General features: G+C 42.1%; 1 long non-coding RNA gene across 1 annotated transcript; it reads right to left on the reverse strand.

Annotated features, from left to right (window-relative positions):
- Positions 1 to 1,937: 1,937 nt before the first annotated feature.
- LOC124245043 (uncharacterized) lies at positions 1,938 to 3,977 on the reverse strand. Its single transcript, XR_006890173.1, has 3 exons — positions 3,712 to 3,977; positions 3,204 to 3,340; positions 1,938 to 1,987 (listed from the first exon to the last, which is right to left on the reverse strand). It is a non-coding gene; the product is annotated as an uncharacterized LOC124245043 (long non-coding RNA).
- Positions 3,978 to 8,436: the final 4,459 nt, after the last annotated feature.

Genomic DNA, 8,436 nt, shown 5'->3' on the forward strand with positions numbered 1-8,436 from the left:
CCAACCACGTCCTGCTCCTGTCCAGTTACTACGTCCCTCCTCCTACCCACGGCCAAGCCCCCCAGAAGTGTCTGGCATTCCATCCCTCTCAGTCTCTCGAGTGAGGCCCTCTCCTTCACCTTTAGCCTCTTTCTCTTCTGGACCATTCCATTCAAACGTATGCAGGTCCACACGTCAGCAGCAGCAGCAGCATCAGGGAGCTTACTAGAGAGGCAGAACCTTGGGCCCCACTCCAGATCTCTGAATCAGAATCTGCCTTTTAACAGGATCCTTGAGTGATTTAAAAGCACATTCAATACACTGGTTCTCCAACTTGCCTGCACACTGGATTTGCCTGCGTAGTTTTAAAAAATACAGATACCTGGGCCCCATCTGCACAGGCTCTGATTTAATTGTAATTGAGGTAGGCCTGGGCATCAGAATTTTCATATTCTCCCCATGTGGTTCTAATTTACAGAGAAGGTTAAGAACTACTGCTCTAGTATCTCTTATCTTTAAAAAAGAAAAGGCTCTACCTGAAACTACATACATCTTCCTCCAGCTATTTATTTTTCTATTTGCTGTTTGTCTGTTGCTTTGCGTCATAGGCAATAGACACTTTCCTCACTAACTTATCTCAAATTTACTCTACAAACCCACTCCAGTCTGACTTCCCTTCCACCAGACCACCAAAATCGCCTGTGCTAAACCACCACTGAACTCCATTTGGCTAAAAGGGCACCCTGAGTTCAATTCCTTCCTAGTTTTCTTGTTCTGCCACCTACACAGTGACTCCTTCTCTCTCTAGCTTCCTCTTTGAACCAGGCTTCTCTTCTCACTTGTCTTCCAACCACGTACCTGACATCTCCACTAGGATGTCATATGGGCATGTCAAACTCAGCATGTTTTTCCCACCAGAATTTGGCTCACCTCTTGTCTTCTAACTGGTTATTCACATCAGAAATCCAGGGACACTTTTCAACATCTCCATCTATCAATCTATTGCCAAATCTAATAGATTTGACCACCAAAAGTTGTCCCAAATTTGTCCACCTCTTTCTCCCATCTCCACTCGTATCAGTTCAACCCCGCCACCCTCTCTAATGGTATCTCTGCAATCGCTTTCACACTGACCTCCCCGCTTAGTGCCCTGCCCCCTTCAGTCCATTGTAACCATTATCCAGATCACTTCATCACCCGCTGCTTAAAGCCCTTCAAGGCTTATCATTGTACTCAAAGAAAACGGGCTCTTTCTTACCTCTCCAACCCCGTCACTTTCCCTCTTGTGTTTTTTCCACTCAACACTGTCAAGTACCATGTTCTTTCTTACTGAAGGCAGCTGCCGTGGCCTGGAACTGCTTCTTAGAGTCCAGTCTGAATTGGATGGAAATGAGACCCAATCTCCTGCTCCAAGCCATTTTAGTAAGGAAGAAACCTTTCTTTCAAAGGTTTCCAAACCTTACAAAACAACACATCCAAACCTAACCTCAACTTCAGGTTGTCTGTAGAGTTTCGTTGTGTTGTAGTAAGGATTGAATAAATCTCGAAGCCTTTGACAAGCTGTTAGGTAGTAAAATATCTGTTTTTACTGAAAATCTCTGTTCTTTGGACTGGCAAAGTCTTTTTTATAGCTATTAAGGCTAATGGATTTATCTAATTCTACCATTTTTTTCCAAGCAAAGTTACAAAAGTTTCAGTTCTACCTAGGCGTTGCCAGCCAGGGTAAGATGCATCTTCGACATAAATCACACAAAAATAGGTAAAACTTTGAGCCAGCCCTTATGGTCTCGTGGTTAAAGTTTGGCACTCACCACTTCAGTGGCCCAGATGTGCTTCTCAGTCACAGAACCACACCGTGGTCTGCCAGTTGCCATGCTGTGGTGGTGGCTCACATAGAAGAACTAGAACGACTTACAGCTAGGATAAACAATCATGTACTGGGGCTTTGGGAAGGGAAAAAAAGAGAGAGGAAGTTGGCAACAGATGTTGGCTCAGGGTGAATCTTTCCCTGCAAAAAAAAAGAAAAACATAGGTAAAAACTTATCTTCATATTTCTCATTATAATTTAGGTTGATGGTTTAATCCACCTAAAATAGCCTCTGAACGTACAAATTGAAGTATACTGTGCCTGTTTTCTCTCATTTTTTAGGTGCTATGATAATGTCATTGATTTATAAAAGAATTAGAAAAAAAGCCACTTTGTCTTTTAAATTCTTTTAATTAAATTATTTTCAAAAGGCAAATAAATATCTTTTTATTTTTAAAGTAATATATAGTTTTTTCTCTTACTTTTCTAAATTTTAAACAAATAATTAAAATTTTAATTTTGAGGTAATTATAGATTCACATGCAATTATGTGCTTAATACTGTGAGGTCCCATGTGTTTGTTTAGCAGCTTCCCCAGTGGTCACATCTTATAACACTAGGCACAATCTCACAACCAGGAAATCGACACCCACACAACCCACTGACCTTAGTCCGATTTCCCGTTTTACTCATATTCATTTGTTTGTGTGTATTTATTTCTATGCACAAAAGTGAATATTTTTTTCTTCCATTAGGTTTTCAACCAGAAGGGCATTGGACCTCATTTGTGTTTCTCCTTCTGGAATAGGAGGCGGAGATTTTAGCCACAGAAATGAGCACCCGCCCTGGAGTGTGCTGCGGCCCCACAATGGTGTGAGGGCCCGCGCGGCCCCGCAGAAGGCCGTTTTGGTGGTTTTTCTGTCTCAGCCTTTTCCTTCAGAATTCTGTATGTTGAAAGGGCAGGCTTCTCTCTCTTCTCCCCCTAGTCCTGCAATCCTCTCCCTATCTTATTTCTATTCGTTTCTAACAGATAAACTGAAACAGCCTTTGGAAAATCACAACTTAAGTAAGTAAATCTACTCTTCAGAGGGTTATAGGTAAACGACGAACTTGAGAAGACTTCAGTGACAAGTACTAAAGAGATCTAATCTTTCTAATGAACAAATCTGAACAGATGTTTAAAATAGTTAGGTCTTGATACTTTAATGCAAAATGGAAAACACGAAAGTATGAAAGTTCTGGGTAAGAAAAATGAAGAACTCATTCCCTATAAACAGTTGTGATGATTTCTTACATCTCTCATAATGTCCTGGCCTTAAATTAACACACACATGCACGCAGCACACACGTAAATCCCCCCCCCCCCCCACCCCGCCCCCCAACCCCAGCAGGGCCAAAGGCAGAATGAAGCACACACCCAGCCAGGGCAGCCGTTCTCTCGAACTGCGGACGCTGCCGCTCCTACAATAAACGGGAAAGTGATTGTTGTTGGCAAAGGATGGAGGAGGGTGATTGTTTTCTCAGGAAAAAAGGGTTAGATGTCATATTTTCCCCCTGTTTTAACACAAATGAAAGAGCATTTAGAAAAACAAGATGCTTAAATCTTGTTAGGATAGGTAATCTAATGTTAGCTTGACAGTAAAACCCCAAATCTGCCTGCCCCAGAATTTTTTCCATCAGGACATGTCATTATCACTTGATACACTTTTCCCACCAGGCTTTTTTCTCTCCATCTTTCCTGAAGTAGATATGCTTGAGAGAAAAAAATAGGAAGACATACTGAAGGAAAGAGATGATTTAGAATGAACTATTCACGTAAGCAAGCCCATTTGAACTTTTCATTCATCTTTGAACAATCTGAGAATTTACACAGCACAGTCTATGAGTATTAGCCACAAAGCCCAGACCAGTGGTGTCTAAAAGACCTGCGAAATGATGGACTTTCACAAGGGATTCACAGTACACGCCGCCTCGTGGCACCGGTCCCGATCTTCCTCTCTGTGAGCCTTTGCTGTTTCATGCGTGAGCTTTTAGTTGAAAGCAGAGTGAGAGAGGTCCTCTGACTTTAGGAATCCCGGGTATTGGTGACGTGGGACTGGGAGCTCGTCTGCCCCCGCCATGATCGAGTTTTCTAGCCTGAGAAGGCATTCTATTCAGACCCAGGTATTCTGAAACCTGCAGAGAGTGTCACAGCATGGAGGCAATGACTGCAGCGGATTCCTCTTCTGCTCAGAGAAGAGCACCCACTAGCAGCCGGTCACGAAGGGCCAAGCCCTGAAGTGGATGCTGTAGGTGAGCACTGTTGGCAGAGAGGGACTGCGTTAGCAGAGAAATCTCATAAAATCTGAATTTCTCAGCAGGAAGTCATTCTGCGTTAATAATGAAAGAGATCAACCTTTAAAAACCATCCTTTCCCCTTATTTCAGAAACACATTACCGAGATAGCAATTTGTAAGCCAACAAAATCTTATTTCAGTTCTGCAGACACGGAAGATACTCCCTGGGATGGCAAATCCAGTGTAATCTGACGGCGGCCGGGCGGCGTGGAGCCCGGGCTCAGGGCTTCCTCTGGCCGTGGGGGGAGCGGGCTGCCAGGAGACGGCCCATTTCGGATTCGCCCAGGCCACCCATGGCCTCAGAGGGACCTGGCTCCTGCTCAGTCTGACAGCACAATTCATTAGAGACGCAGATCGTGGACAGCATCGCAGAGCGGCGCTAGGAAGAAAGGCCTCCAGCAGTGAAGGCTGCCTCCGGGGAGGACAGGGGAGAGAAAGCACCTTTCCGCACACACGGCACCTCCCTGTGCCCACTCGCCTCTGGCCCGACAGACGGGGACCAGCGGCTCACCTCTCAGGTGGACGGAGCCCTTAGTCACTCACATTCACTCAGCCGGACTCTTGAAGCAAACTGATATGACCGATAAATCAAAGCAAGAGTCTCCCATTTCCTCAGTCACGCCAGCTGACAATTGCCAGTGTGCCCAGCTGATGGAAGCGGCAGCTGGTGTCTGGAGCCAAAGGCGCGGTTTAGTCTCATCTGCGCCGCGCAGGCTGGACGGGCTCTCCTGATGCCAGGCCGGGAGTGGCCTTCCCAGGGACGGGGGACGTCTAACGGGTACAGTGGGGAGGACTCGGAGGCCGTGGCACTCTGACAGCTAAGCCACTGGTCTCATCTCTCCCTGAGCTTCCTTTCTGCTCCTGAGCAAGCAGCTGGGGAGCCGGTCACCTCTCCTTGAAGCTTGCGTGAGCGAATGCGCGCACACACACGTGCACACACATTCAGAAAAGCTTCTGTTAGTCCATAGGCGTCAAAGCTAATATCTGATCCTTTTACGCGGCGACTTGCTGATTAACATTCTTATTTCTACAAAAATATGCAAAAAATTTGTACATTTTTTTCTTCACTGATTATTCTGAAATAAGCATTTAAATTGCAAAGATACTCAATGCTACAGAAAACTTTACAAATGCTCAGACACACATATAAAATTCTGATTTCTGTCTTAATTAAATAGGGAGTATAGCGTTAATGGTTAAGCATTCAAGCATAAGAACCAGACTTTCTGGTTCAAACCTAATTCTGCCACTTTCTGGAGAGAGAATTTTGGTCAACTTACTTGTTACCAAGTTACCTTGTGCCTCGACTTTCTCATTTGTACAAAGGGCTGGTATTTACAGTACCACCTCACAGGGCTATGACGAGGACTAAGGGAGGGGGTGCAGGCGGAGGGCTTCCAACCCTGTCTGGCACACAGCAAGTGGCCGTGAGTGTGGCGGTCCTGCTGTTCCTGTTTATTGACTGTTGTTGACGAGTGCTCTACAAGCAGGCTCCTGTGGAAACACTTAAGTAACGATTCACTGTTGAAAGCATTTCGCTGTTTTCAAACTATAACCACATCCATTACGCGATCATCCAGTCATCCCAGGCCTCCAGCCGGGTGCACTGTCCACTGCTACCTTCGTTTACTGGTAGCAAAAAATAAACCTGGGAGAATTTATTTGTTCAAGGTCACAAAGAAAGTTTCAGAACCTGAATTAACCTCAGCTTTCCAACCTCTGGACCAGCAGTCCTCCATAACACTGAGTTATCTGACATACTTTGCTAATAATGTAAATTATGATTATGAATTTTATTTGCTGTATAGTAAGATCTCTTCCAGTATGCACGAAAGGAAATCATTCCTATTTTTCATGTAAACATAAAAAAGATCCTAGAAAAATCTATGCATCCAGTCAGAGCAAAGATTTTCAAAGAGTGTACCACAACCCGTTAGTGGAGAATGAAATCAATTTAGTGAGGTGCAATCAGCATTTTTTAAGAAAAATGAGATAGGATAGATTATACTAGGATAGAATAGAAAATATCAGAGTACAATTTTATTTTGTGAAACAATGTTTCAGTTATTTTCTGTTTGCGTGTGTGTGTAGTAAGTTGTAATGTAAAATGCAAACAATTTTTTAAATGTATTTTTTCACACCCACTAGGATGGCTATTTTTTTACAAAAACAATAGAAAACTACAAGTGTTGGTAAGGATGTGAAGGAATTGGAACCCTCATGCATAGTTGGTGGGAATGTAAAATGGTGCAATTGCTATGAAAAACAATTTGACAGTCCCTCAAAAAGTTAAACACAACATTATCATATGACCCAACAATTTCACTCTCAGATATATACTCAGAATAATTGAAAATAGGTATTCAAACAAATACTTGTACACAAATGTTCTCAGCACTACTATTCACAATGGCCAAAAGGTGGAAACAAACTGAAAGTCATCAATGTTTGGTATAGACCAAAATGCGGTATATCCATTCAATGGAATATTATTAAGCCACAAAAAGGAATGAAGTATTGAAACTACTACAACATGGATGAACCTCAAAACATTATGCTAAGTGAGAGAAGCCAGAGGTAAAACATCACATGTTGTCTGATTCCATTTATATGGAACATCCAAATAGGTAAATCCCTAGAGATGAGAAGCAGATGAATGATTGTTGGGGGCTGGAGGTCATGGGGAATGGGAGGTTATGACTTAATTAGTACAGATAGCATATCCTTGGTGATGAAAGTATTTTAGAACTAGAGAGAGGTGGTGGTTGCACAGCATTGTGAATATACTAAATACCATTGAATTATACACTTTAAAATGGTTAAATTTGTGTAATGTGAATTTCACCTCAAGTTTTTAAAATTAAAAAGAAATTTTTTCCGTTTTTGGAGCACAATCAAAAGAATTTGAAAGCCCCTGAAATGGAAGTCGAGTTTGGTCAGGTGTGCCTGTCCTCCTGGCACCGTGCTGTAACCTCTCCCTCTGCGTTGACCCCACATGGGGTAAGTGAAGACCTTCCAAGCTATCCTGCTTCTCTCTGCTCCACGAAGGGGACCTGGATTTTGAGAAAGAGGCTGCTCCCTGTCTTGGTTTTCTCTGGGGCTGAGAGGAATCATGGACTCCTTTACTCTTGAGAGCAACGTGGAAGGAAAGGAGAGGCAGCAGCTTGACCTAGAGAGACGAGTACAGCGTTTAAAGTTAGGTCTAGATTCAAATCCTAATTCTACTACTTATTCAATCCATGACCTTGGGAAAATATTGTATCTCTATGTTTCTTCATGTGCTCACTTTGCATTTTTGTCACGAGGGTTGAATGAGATAATACCTGTAAAGATCATAGAGACTAATAGATGCTTAACAAACAGTAGTTGCTATCATTATAATTTATATTATTCCAATATTTCTTCAATTTTAAGCCCCACATCTTTTCATGTTTTAATATCTCTAGAATCAGGATGTATCTTGCAATTGAAAACAATTCATAGCTTCAATGACCTCCTTTTATATTTTACTTATTTATCTTACAGTTGATAGCATCTTGGATTTGATGAAATGCAATATTTATATACAAATGCTCTAGGACAGTGGGCCTCAACCCTATAAGACCCAATGTCCCTTTTTAAAAACAAATATTTTGTAATTCTCCTTTTAACACGAAGTAAAATTTACAGTTAACATAACCAATATATACACATAAGTTTAGAACAATCAATATACTACTCTGACAGTCACATAAACAAGAAATTAAAAAGTAATTTATCCTAAATAATTACATATGTTAATAAGTAAAAGCACAGGAATAATTACACTGGAAGATACAGGTAAGGGATAAATATTTTACCTCTATGTAAGATCACTCCAAAGACAACAGCTACAAAAATCAGTTTCTGACTCTGAGCGTCGTATTGATGACCCACAGACCGAAACACGTGAGTGATGTTGGTTGATGTCATTTTCTGAAATAGTAAATAACTCTTGGTAAATTCTGAAGAAAACAATTTTCCCTTGATTCTCATGGTAGTTGCATTCCTGACATTTTTAGTGTGTATTAAAATGGTACAAAAATACTTTGGATTACGTGTAACATGACATTTAGTTCTAAGTTCAGATAATTAAATACAGGTTTTTCACCTACACCTGAATGTCCAGGGCTGTATTCAAAAGTCAAAGGTACATGGAAAAATTCACAGCCTCTGCGACTTTCTCACGTGTGGCCAGATGCCACCCAGGCCATCCCACAAATGCCAGTTGAGCCCAACTGTGATGACTGAAAATGACCTCCCTCAGATTTCTAAAACAGCTCCTAGGGGCCGTAT

This window comes from Equus quagga, chromosome 9 (assembly GCF_021613505.1).
Source record: "Equus quagga isolate Etosha38 chromosome 9, UCLA_HA_Equagga_1.0, whole genome shotgun sequence".
NCBI classification, from domain to species: domain Eukaryota; kingdom Metazoa; phylum Chordata; class Mammalia; order Perissodactyla; family Equidae; genus Equus; species Equus quagga.